General features: G+C 33.4%; 1 pseudogene; it reads left to right on the top strand.

Annotated features, from left to right (window-relative positions):
* LOC18608828 overlaps positions 9,708-12,870 on the top strand; it is an 18,373-nt pseudogene continuing 15,210 nt past the window's right edge.

Raw genomic sequence — 12,870 nt, 5'->3', positions numbered from 1 at the left:
TTTATTTTTATAAAAAATTTTGAGATCTCGAAATCGAGGCTCTCCCATCTTACTGGTGGAGCCTTAATTCAGATCCCCGAACTTAGGGAAAATGGGCCTGGGATTGCGACTTCTCGCGTCCCGACCGACCATCCCATCATTGGTTCATTACACTCGTAATTAATACTCTGATATTTTATATCATTTATATTTGTTTATTTATTATTTATTTTATTATTATTTTATTATATATTATTTTTTATATGGACTTCACTTTCCTAAGTTTAAATACTTTTAACAAGTATTTTCCTATATTTAAATTTTCCTTAACTAAATATGCAAGTTTTATTTTTATTTTTATTTTTTATATTATATATATATTTATATTCCCTTATATATATTGTTCCCTTTATTTGAAAAATAACCTCTTAAAAATCTTAAAAACATTATATTAAAGTACTTCAATCCTAATCCTAAATAATTGAATAATAAATCCGAAAGCTAACAAAATGAACTAACCCAAATCATTGCAGACCTTAATAGCATGGCAAAGAGTTTACCTTTATGGGCCCAATACCCACTCAATTTTGTCCACTTGCTTCTCTGCGGCCCGAATCCTGTTCAAAGAGAGCCCAGATTGGGAGACGGCCCGCCTACCCACTTCAAGGACTCAGTTCCTTCTCTCTCTAAATGGTGTCGTTTCTGGTTGCAACCTTTTTTCAAAACGGTGCCGTTTTGGTTTATACCTAAGTATAAAAACCCTTTTCCTTATTCATGCTTTCATTTTCTGCCCCCATTTTCTCTCTCTTCCACCGAACCCTCTCCTCTCTCTCTCTCACGCCAGCGTTTCTCCCCACTGACCGGCTTAGACCAGATCTCCCTAAATCTCTCAACTCCTCTCACCTTCACGCCGGTGTCGCTCCCCAATGGTGGGCTCTCCCCAACCGGCGACGTTGCTGGCTACCCGGACCGACTCTTCTTTCTCCTCTAACCAGGGTCGATTGGGCTTTGTCCCTCACAGTTGTCGGCTCTCAAGACAGATCCTTTTCTCTTCCTTCCCACCGACGTCGGCCAAATCGGACCTTTCTACCATCGGCCGCCTACATCTGCTCTCCCATAACAACCCAAATCACCCCCTATTTTCTAGCCGGCAACACCAACCCCAAAATATCTCTTTTAACCGGCGGTAAAAAAAAAAAAGGTCTCTCTCACCAGATTTGAACCACCAAAAACTAAAAACACTCCACCGATTACCCAAAATCCCTCCTAAAAATCCAGATCTCTCCCTAAAAATCAAAACCCACACTTTAAAAAATCACTTCCTATTTCTCCTATTTTTTGCATTTTTTTATTGATTTTTGACTATTGATTGTGGTTTATTGGTTGGTTGGCTGCTAGAATAGAATTTTTGATTTTGGTTTTCTGTTTGTTGCTAGGATTTTTTTAGGGTTTTTTGGTTTGTAAGTTGTGGCTCCTCCCCCCTGGTTGCTACAGTGCCCCCTTTATACTAGGTTGAAGGGGGCACGCTTCCACTACCTTGCCAGACGCGAATTTTTCACATCTGGCAGGGTGAGGGTGGTGGTTGGCAGGGTGCGTCCGCACCCTACCAGTCGTACCTCTCTCTCATTTTTTCTTTTTTGTTTATTTTTCATTTATTTTTAGTTAATGATTTTTTTTAATTTTATTTTAATTTTTATAGTGTCTACAGAAGTACAAGAACAATTAGATGTATTTGCAAATAATAACTCTTCTCTATGGAGTATGTAGTTGACTAGTCCTTTGCCCTTCCTTTACTATTTTTGAAAGCTCATTTGAGCTAGTACTTCGCTATTGACATATCATATTTCTTTTCTTTTGCAATAATAATAATGCTATACGCTTGTCGTGTATTTATTCACATTTCTTATATTGTATATGGTCAAAAGGGAACTCTCAACTTTACATCAAGGAGATTAACTCTAACTTGATATGAAGGAGATTAATTCAACCCTTAAAATAAATAAGCATAAGAGCTGCGACCAATTTGTAAGTAATAAGCTAGGGCCAAGAAATGAGCGATAAAGCTAGCGGCCAATAGCATAACATCATTACAGTCAAATTATGAGCGATAAAGCTAGCGACTGGAATGTGAATATTAAATTATGGTCAAAGAATAAGCGATAAAGCTCGCGACCAAAAGCAGAACATCATTGCAGCCAAAATATGAGCGGTAAAGCTTGCGGCTGAAGTAAGAATGATGAACTATGGTCAAAGAATAAGCGATAAAGCTTGTGACCAATAGTATAATATAATTACAGCCAAAATATAAGCGATAAAGCTAGCGGCTGAATATGAAATTTTTTTTTTTAACGTCAAATTGCAATTCATAAAGCAATGAAGAGTCAAGGTCATCGTAATATCATACATGAGCAGGAAGCGGGTTGTTCTGGACCCTATTGTTCTCAATCAATAACTCTTCTGCTTGCATTTCTTTGTGGAATATTTCCTTTTGAAAAAGATCTCTTCTTTCTCTACCTCCTCCTTAAATTGCATTCACTGTTGGAGTATTCCTTCTATCGAAGTGAGTAAGCCAGTGGAACTCTCCATCTTTTTCAATAACTTAAAAGTTTTTCTAGTAAACTTTTACCTAATGCAATCACTCATCCCTAGCAGAGTTGCCAAAATGTAAAGGGGGTTCTTGTGATAGGGAGAGGAAGCGTTGCAAACAAGTAAAAGGATGTGCTAGAGGCAGTAGAGAGGAAGATTGAAGCAGTTCCTAAAGTACTAAGTGCTGTAGCAGGTGGAAGACAATAAAAAGAGACTTAAAGAGACTTAGAGAGTACAAGATAATTAGAGAAAGAATTTAGAGAGAGAAGCTCTCAAGTTGAGAATGTGTTAGCTTGGAGAGGGAAAAAAGAGTCATTTCAAATGAATTGTGAGGCTCTATATATAGTGCTAAAAGTGACGGTTACATAAGAATATGCTTTAATGCGCATAATGAATGACATTATTATGAAGAATATTAATGTAAGTAACCGTTACTGTAATTGGATGTAGTAAGACTTGTTCTCAAGTAAAAGTAATAGAAAAGAGGTGTACAAGAATAGGTACAAGAGAAGAAGCTGTACGAGAATAGGTACAAGAGAATAAGTTGTACATGAATAAGTATACGAGAACAAGGTAAGAGGGTGAAACACTTGTACTTCAAGAAAGGGTTAAGAGGAAGACCTCTTAACTACCTCCATATCCGAGCCACCAAGCCAAACTCTTTGGAACATCCCAAGATGAAAGTAACCCATGAACCCTGCCACTTATTCCGAGTTGCTTTTACTGTCATCCAAGTGAAGTGGTTATTCTATTTGAAGTAGTTGTTCTACTTGCATTAATTGTTCCATATGGAGTAGTGTTCTATTTATTCTAGTTATTCTACGTTAAGTAGCACTTCACTTGTTTTAGTTGTTTTGCGTGAAGTAGCGCTTCACTTGTTCTACTTATTCTACGTGAAGTAGCACTTCACTTGTTTTACTTATTCTGCGTGAAGTAGCACTTCACTTGTTCTGGTTGTTCTCTGTACAACATTATATTGTAACGTAATTCTTTAGAGTAACAGTATTAACCAAAATCTAGTATCTACACATATAAGGAAAAAAAACCATAGAATGAATCACTTTCAAGCAGTAAAAAACAATTTGAAACAACTAGTATGTAAGTTCATCTCAAGTGATAATGGATTAGAAAATAGAGAAATTTATCAATTGTACTTAGTTTTGTATTTCTTGGTGGGTGACTTTTCTTCTTTGCTAGTGGTGGGTTGCTTTTATGGTGTAGATTGTGGGAAAAGTTCTCTAACTACTTGACTTTTGATTGGTGATGGCAAAACTTATTCTTCTGGTTGTTTTATTGTTGCTATGGGTGTCTATGATTCTGAGTTAACAGTTGGAGGTGTTAATGATCTCGAGACATTACTAGAAATTGCAGTGCACCATTCTTGATGTTGCAGTTCATCACAGTCAAACATTTTGTAGTTGGCAATTCCTATTTTGATTGCCTTGCTTGTTAACCCCACAGTAAAAATTCTTACTTAGCTAATCAATGCCTTAACAGGTCTAGGTAGCGTCATTCGGCTGATAGCCTGCAATGCTACAAGTTTAATAATTGTCACACCAACCAACTTCTCTATTGGCCTACCAAAGGCCACCAAGTCCATTTGTCCAGTATGGTCCTTCGTATCTGGAACCAAACAGATGTAATGCATAATTTATGTTAAAGTTTATAATAATCATGCTTTATTTTAAATCCATTAGGTAATGTATAAACATACCAATCAATGTATAAACCAATTTTTCTACAAGGCTTCATCTTAAACACATAAGACAATAATAGATTTCTAGACAATCATATTAGATTATTGTATAATCTATTGGTGCAATAAATGATAATAGAAAGATTATAAGGAGTCAGTTCAGGACATCAAACCAAGTTTGTACTAGTGTTGACAATCAAAGGATAGTAAACATTTGAATGAGGTGCTATGATGTTTTTTTTATTATATGATAGGAATAAGATACGTAAAAGGATCTTGGTTTGCTTATGTTGCTTATTTGTTAGCATAGAATTCTAGTGTCGCTCCACATTCATTACAGAAATTATAGTACCAATCATTAAAGCAATCAATGTCAATAATTGTTACTTTGATTTTGTATTTAGTTTCTTGGAATGTGTGTGAGTCGTTAGTATATTTCTATTAAATAGTTAAGTTTCTAATGCTACGAGGAAAATTGTTTTTACTTATTCTTTTATTCGGTCAGCAGAATTGATATCTGCTTTAGTTGAGCTTTGATTTCATTTCCTTTTGCCATTGACTAGTGGGGAAGCATTTGCATATCAATAATCTAGATATTGAATGGTTTTTTTTTCATACCTGTATGTTGATTTGTTATTAGATAATAGTCTAGTTGTAATATAATTTGAATCATTTTAGATATAAATATTACTTTTATTTGTTGAGCATAGTTTCTGGTATGTTAAGATCAACATAAAATTTGGTGGCTGAGCAAGAAGTAAGGTAAAGCGTCTCCACATAAATACTAAAAAATTAAAGACATCTTGATTCAGATGAATCAATTCAAGTGTTGGTATGTATTTAGAGATGTCAACGAGTAAGATACTTGTTAATTTTGAGGTACTCAAACTAAACCCGATTAATAAATGGAGTACCTGAACCTTATAATTACTCGAATATTTTTTAAATTTACTACCTTAACCTAAACTCTAATTCATACACACCCTCCAATAATTACCCGAACTTGTTTAAAAACCTGATTATATAAAAAATTATTAAAATTCTCTTCATGGGTATCCAATTATTCGAACTCGAATCCGTACCCGTATCTATATATAATAATATTTTTATACATATTTTATATAATTCACCAATAATTAAATTTATAAAAACACACAAATAATAAAATTTAGATTTAAATAATAAAAAATAAATATCTCAAATATCAACTTAAATAACTAAAAACAATATTCAAACAACAACTTAAACATTACAAATTTAATTAACTATATGGGTTTGCCCATGAAATAAAAAAAAAGAACTAAGTTCCCAAATTATTCTAATCTCACAATTTCTTTTTAGGTATATATTTTATAAGTTTATATACACAAAAATATATATTATAAATAATAATTTTATAAGTTATAATTTTTATAATTTTAACATAAAATAGAAAGTAAATATTTTTATATTTAAAGTATATATACTAAAAGTATATATATAATAGTAATTATATTCCTTATAAATTAGCACAATATGTAAACCATACGTATTAAAAGAAATTAGAAGTTAATTAATAATCACAATTTCATGAATTAATTTAATTAATAATATGATTTTGTGTTTAATTAGATGAAATTAAAAAAAGCCATAATGGAGTTTGAGTATTGGGTACCCAAGAGTGATATCCGAACCTGATACAGGTAATAAAATTACTACACGAACTTTATCTGAACCCAATTATAAAGTACGTTAACCTTACATAACCAGATCGAATACTCGCGAGTAACCAGATTGGGTACTCGCGGGTACCCTGTAACAAGGTACCCATTACCATCCTTATATGTATTATATTCTCATGTATTTTTTCACAATTGTTATAGTCACAATGATAATCAAACTGATGACATCATCAAAAAGTTGATCTTGATCGATCGTTTCAGTTTTATCTCCATATAGAATAACTTTAATGCTTTTATCACTGTAATTAAAATAAACTATTGATAAGACATATTGCAATTTGGAGTGTTTTGATTAGTAAAAAACATGTCTGTGTTTTTTTATACTTGAGGTGTTCAATATAGAGGTCACATTTCTTGACTTCATTTATCCAATTCTGCAAATGGACCTTTTCGATGGTGGTCATTGGCTTAAAAGCTCTAATAAAATCTGCCAAAAACAGAAATATGAATAAAAATAAGAATAATAATAACTATTGAGGACATGAAATTAAGAGTATAAGTGAGCACTTTAGAAGTGTAGCTTACTTGTCAAAATTGTGTCATTGCATATTCAAGTATTGAGTTGATCAATGGATACAAAATTAATGTACCGTGCAAGGTATGAACTCAAATCTTCCTGGATTGGGTGGATGATAGCATTTTTCGTAAACATACCCATAATATTTGAGGCAATAAGATTAAAAGAGGTTTTCTTGTCATTAATCTGGAATATGTTGATTTGATAAAGACATCCTTCTTTCAGTTGAAGTTGAAACTACGATGCATCTAAACTCCTAATCATTGTTTAAAAGTAGTAAAGAAATTACTCAGACTAACCAGCACTGTTAATCAGAAAGCAGTAAAAATGCAAATAATGACAACATAGACAAGGAAAAAAGGCATTTCATGATGCAAGCATAATATGCACAAAGCAAAATACATAAAATGAGCAACAAACTACAGAAATGATAAAATATCATGTCATAATTGACAGTGTTCAAAGGAAAAAGGAACCTTCTTGTGAAAACAAAGCAACTATCAGTCTATCATAACAATAGTTGTGCTGTCATAGGACGGTCTAAATTTCTGATAAAGATAACATTCTTTTTCTTGCTAGAGCAAGAATTCCATGTATCACAGGTTGCCGATGTTATTTGTCGATCAATCGTTCCCTTAACAGCGAGAAGGATTTTTTCCACACAGAAATTGGACCATCAATAAAAGCACAAAATGTTTATAAAGTGGAGAAATCGTAAAACCCTGCGCACCTTAGCAACACATAAAAACCAAATACTTTCTTCACATGTAATCTTATCCAGAATATTTACTTAACAAATGGTTAAGCATAAACTCGGAATTAATTTTTCCCTTATTTTTGTTCTAGAAAACAAAATATCCACACCCATATGTAAATAAAAGCATTAAAAAGAGAATAAGGCATCTAGTCAGCAGTGATTAATGCAAAAAGCTGAGACAAAAATGAATCATAGCAAGGAGATTTCATTTTCATACGTACTAGCGAATTAAAATAATTTCTAAAGTCAAAGTAAGTGAGAAAACAAAATTATAATAACTTGCATGAGTAATATCTATAAAAACTGACTTTCAAAAAAGTAAGATGCAATGATTCAAAAGGAAAGTAGCTGAGAATACTTTACAATATGTCTTGATAGCTTGGTCGAACGTTGGAGACATTGCAAAGACAAAAATTACATTAACATTAAGATAGATATCCGTAAAGCAAATCATCATCCACTTATGAATATTAACATTAGGTAAAGTAAAAGCAACTATAAACCTATGAATATTACTAAAGATATCAATTCGGTCAAGTTGAACATCATAATCAACTTCAATTCCCGTTGCAGTCTGTAATAGGGAAACAAACCGTGAAGTAAATTACTTACAATCGTTGTAAACAGTAACACAAAAACTGAAGCAGATTGCCCTGCAGAAAAAGAAAATAAAAGCAAATCAATAATTAAACCCATGAATAAATGAACAAAATCCAAATCGAATAACAAAATACCAATAAGACAGCTGCAAAAGAACATGACTCCATGTTCTTAAACAACACTTTAACAATCCATTTTTCCCAAACAACAATAGGAAAAGCTATCTAATAAAAACACCCATGAAGTAAATTACTTACAATTAATGGTTATAAGCACTGACACAGAAACTAAAGTAGAGTTAGAGTCCCTTGCAAACAAAGAAAAAAAAAAAGCAAATCAATAAGGAAATCCATGAATAAATGAACAAAATCTACATTGAAAATCACAATACCAATGACAGATTTGTAAAAGAACGTCACTCCATATTTTTTATAAAATACTGTAATGAACCTCGATCTAATAAGTTTTAACGTGAAAGCTTTGAACTTTTGCCTACTTCATTTCATTTTTCCTAGATAGTAATAAAGGAAGAAAAATAAAAAAAAAAATTCATCAATAATAACAAACATGTGAGCCTGTTCAAGTTGAACATCACTATCATATTGAGTTTCCACTGTAATATAAAAGGAAAAAAGGTATGGAATGAATCACTTTCAAGCACTAACAGATATATATAATCAACATCCTTTTCCAACATGATGAATACAAAAACAAAAATAAAAGTCAGCAGAAGCTCAACCTCATTTATTTTATTCTATAATCTTTGCTACAATCACAAAAATATCAAACTGTAAAATAAATAATGAAACATATCTAAAAAAACCAATTATGAAACATATCTAAAAAACCAGTCACATTTCAATTAAAAATCTCAATAACAAAACGTTGGAAAAAATGTACAAAATCGTATCCAGTACCGAAACACCAACAACAGAGTTGCAATAACAAAACCCATGAAAAAAAAAAACACAAATTCCAAATCAAAGATGCAAATGAACACCACCCCATGTCCAAGTCGAACCAATTTTCCCCAAAAGAATATCACCCCATATCCATTCGAGCCCATTTTCCCCGTACAACAATCACCAAAGGAAAAAAAAAAAAACATAAATAACATGGAAAAAAACAAAGAAGAATTTGTGAGGAACAACCTGAAAGGCAGAACTTCTTGACACTTGAGAAACCCTAACAACAGAATTAAACAGAGAGAAGGCAAACAAATTCACAGATACACAAACATAGAGAGTCAAGGGGAAAAAAACGATACTGAAAAAACAGATATAAACTTATGAAAACACAACAGATAGCAAGGAAGGTAGCAGGTTAAAGATAGACACAGAGAGGACAACACCAAATAACCCAAACACGACATCCATTTCAGACTATACATGTTCATCAGTCGTACACTATTGAACGGTTAGGTCTAAATCCTAAGAAATCAAAAGGCTCTCACGTGAGCCTAGAAATAGAGATGAGAAAGTGATCATCCTTGCCCCCTGCCCAAGCCGACTTGAGACAACTTTGAAAGCATAATATGGAGAAGGGAAAAAAGAAATATGAAAAAAAGAAAAATATCAACTAGATTCGAGCCGACCCGAGGAGAGATGGGAGTGTACGGGAAAAGAAAAGACGCAAAAAAAATCAGCCACACCCAAGCCGATCCCAAGGAAATCTTTAAAACCCCCGGACATGTGTCCCCAAACCCAACAAACCCATCACAAACCCCCTCCTCAAGACTCCACGTGTCAAAACATGGAGGAGTTAGATGTCAAATTTTGGGAGCTCTGTCGGGCATCCTTTTATGTGGGTTATCGACGCCTCTGAGTATGTCTCCGAAACTCTTTATTCAGTTCCACCAAAAACGACAACGTATATCCAACAAATGCTATTTGGATATTAAAACTCCGACAACGTATATCAACCCATATGTCGTTTTTTCTCTGCTTGAAATGTATTTCTTCCAGACAGGCCCTCTCGTCTGACCAGAGTTGTTAAAACTCCGAATTATTCTGTCCAAAACCCTAAGCGCCTAAGCAATCCAATAACATTGAAATATGCTGAGAATTGCAGGGAGGAGGTTCTCATCTCTTCCATGGAGGTGCTCCACCACTCTCCGTCGGAACAATCCCCTTAACGATGGGGTAGGCGTCGTTTCTGAATCGCCTTGAGTTTCCAGATCCGTTCCCTCTCTTTCTCCTTTCACCTTCAATTCTCAGCTACCAAATCTAATTAGAGGTTCATATTTTCTCCCTTTCCTTTTACCTTCCATTCCAAATTTCTAGGGTTGTATTCCTATCTTTGACTTATCTGCTTGATTTCCTCTTTATCTTTTTTCTGTTCTTCTCATCGATGATATATCATTTACGATATGCTAGATTTTATTTCTGCTTGATTGCAACGAAGTTGCAGGATATAGAATCGAATAACTTCGTTTTAGGATTTTCAATATTTTGTTCTTTTTGTTATTAAATTCCTCATTATATCTAGCTAATGATTTCAAAGTGATTTATTGGATATGTATTACTTGCATTTTGCCACTGATTAAAAGCGTGGCACTGATATAATGTTGTAGAAATAGATGTTTATTTTGAATCATTTATGCTTTTGTGAAGATGTACCTACTCATTTATGCTTTAAAAGAAATGAGTTTCGAATTTTTTTTTTTTTTTCTACATTGTATTTATACTGGATATTCAATAGAAGTACGAATCAGAATGGAAATTGAACAAATTTGTGTTCCTTTGCTTTGTGCAAGAGAGAAGCATGCACCCACGTGTATGGATGAAGCCATTAGAACTAAGCATTCATTTTTCTGCGGCGAAATGGCTAAGCCTGGGACAAATTTTCACATTTAAGTCACTGTTCTACTGAATGGAAATATATTCAGAACATTCTTGAGTTTAGACAGATCAAATGCCATATAGGCAGCAAAGTTCTTCAGAAAAATACCTTTGCAGCACCTTTATGCTGTAACTTTTCTTATGCCAATATGCTGCAATTCATGATATGTTAAAGTGGCTATTTTTGGCAGAGGCCTGAAAACATGTGCTTGTAATGCTCAAGCATTTTTTTTTTCATATAGATTAACATTATATGCGAGCTTGATAATTTACCTTGAGAGGGCTTGCATGTATGGTTCATGTGCACTGGCTGTTCTACTTTGTATAAAATATGTGTTTATGTAATTCTATATGACAGTTGTTTTATCTTCTTCCAGGTATATGCTGAGAATTGCAGGGAGGAGGTTCTCATCTCTTCCATGGAGGTGCTCCACCACTCTCCGTCGGAACAATCCCCTTAACGATGGGGTAGGCGTCGTTTCTGAATCGCCTTGAGTTTCCAGATCCGTTCCCTCTCTTTCTCCTTTCACCTTCAATTCTCAGCTACCAAATCTAATTAGAGGTTCATATTTTCTCCCTTTCCTTTTACCTTCCATTCCAAATTTCTAGGGTTGTATTCCTATCTTTGACTTATCTGCTTGATTTCCTCTTTATCTTTTTTCTGTTCTTCTCATCGATGATATATCATTTACGATATGCTAGATTTTATTTCTGCTTGATTGCAACGAAGTTGCAGGATATAGAATCGAATAACTTCGTTTTAGTATTGTAAAGGGGGTTCTTGTGATAGGGAGAGGAAGTGTTGCAAATAAGTAAAAGGATGTGCCAGAGGCGGCAGAGAGAAAGATTGAAGCAGTTCCTGAAGTACTAAGTGCTGTGGCAGGTGGAAGACAATAAGAAGAGACTTAAAGAGACTTAGAGGGTACAAGATAATTAGAGAGAGAATTTAGAGAGAGAAGCTCTCAAGTTGAGAATGTGTTAGCTCGGAAGGGTAGAGAAGAGTCCCTTTAAATGAATTGTGAGGCTCTATATATAGTGCTAAAAGTGGCGGTTACTCAAAAATAAACTTTAATGTGCCTAATGAATGACATTATTATGAAGAATATTAATGAAAGTAACTGTTACTGTAATTGGATGTAGTAAGACTTGTTCTCAAGTAAAAGTAATAGAAAAGGGGTGTACAATAATAGGTACAAGAGAAGAAGCTGTACGAAAATAGGTACAAGAGAATAAGCTATACATGAATAAGTATACGAGAACAAGATAATAGGGTGAAACACTTGTACTTCAAGAAAGGGTTAAGAGGAACACCTCTTAACTACATCCATATCTGAGCCACCAAGCCAAACTCTCTGAAACATCCCAAGATGAAAGTAACCCATGAACCCTGCCACTTATTCTGAGTTACTTTCACTGTCATCCAAGTGAAGCAGTTATTCTATTCAAAGTGGCTGTTCTACTTATATTAGTTGTTCCATATGGAGTAATACTTTACTTTTTCTAATTATTTTGCTTTAAGTAGTACTTCACTTATTCTGCGTGAAGTAGCGCTTCACTTGTTCTGCGTGAAGTAGCTCTTCACTTGTTCTAATTATTTTGCGTGAAGTAGCACTTCACTTATTTTGGTCGTTTTGTGTACAACATTATGTTGTAACATAATTCTTTAAAGTAACAGTATTAACCAAAATCTACTATCTACATTTTGCCCCCTGCATAAGAATTCATTGTTAAAAATAATTCTTATGTATAATTTTTTTTTTATATACTATAATGTGTTGTACTGTATCACTTTGAGCAGTAATGCCTTGGGTAGTATTGCTTTATACAGTAACACCTTAACCAGTAATACTTTAGGTAGTAACACATTACTGTCTTGTGTAAGGTGTAATACCAATATTTTTTTATAATATCAATATCTTTTGTAATATATGATTAATTATGCAATAATATTTAATATCTTTCGTAATATTTGATTGCATTTTTTTATGTCAATATCTTTTGTAATATTTTACTGATTATGCAATAATATTTAATATCTTTTTCATAAAAACTTTAATTCTATGTGGCTTATAAATATCAAGTTATTACAAACAATTTTCTTCATTCAAATTCAAAGTAAAGCAAAACAAATTTCAAAGCAAAGTCGATTCTTTTGCGAATCTTTTCAAGTAAGT

Source organism: Theobroma cacao, chromosome 2 (genome assembly GCF_000208745.1).
Source record: "Theobroma cacao cultivar B97-61/B2 chromosome 2, Criollo_cocoa_genome_V2, whole genome shotgun sequence".
NCBI lineage: Eukaryota > Viridiplantae > Streptophyta > Magnoliopsida > Malvales > Malvaceae > Theobroma > Theobroma cacao.
The sequence above is the reverse complement of the archived record's forward strand: the minus strand, read 5'-3'. Positions and strand labels throughout refer to the sequence as shown.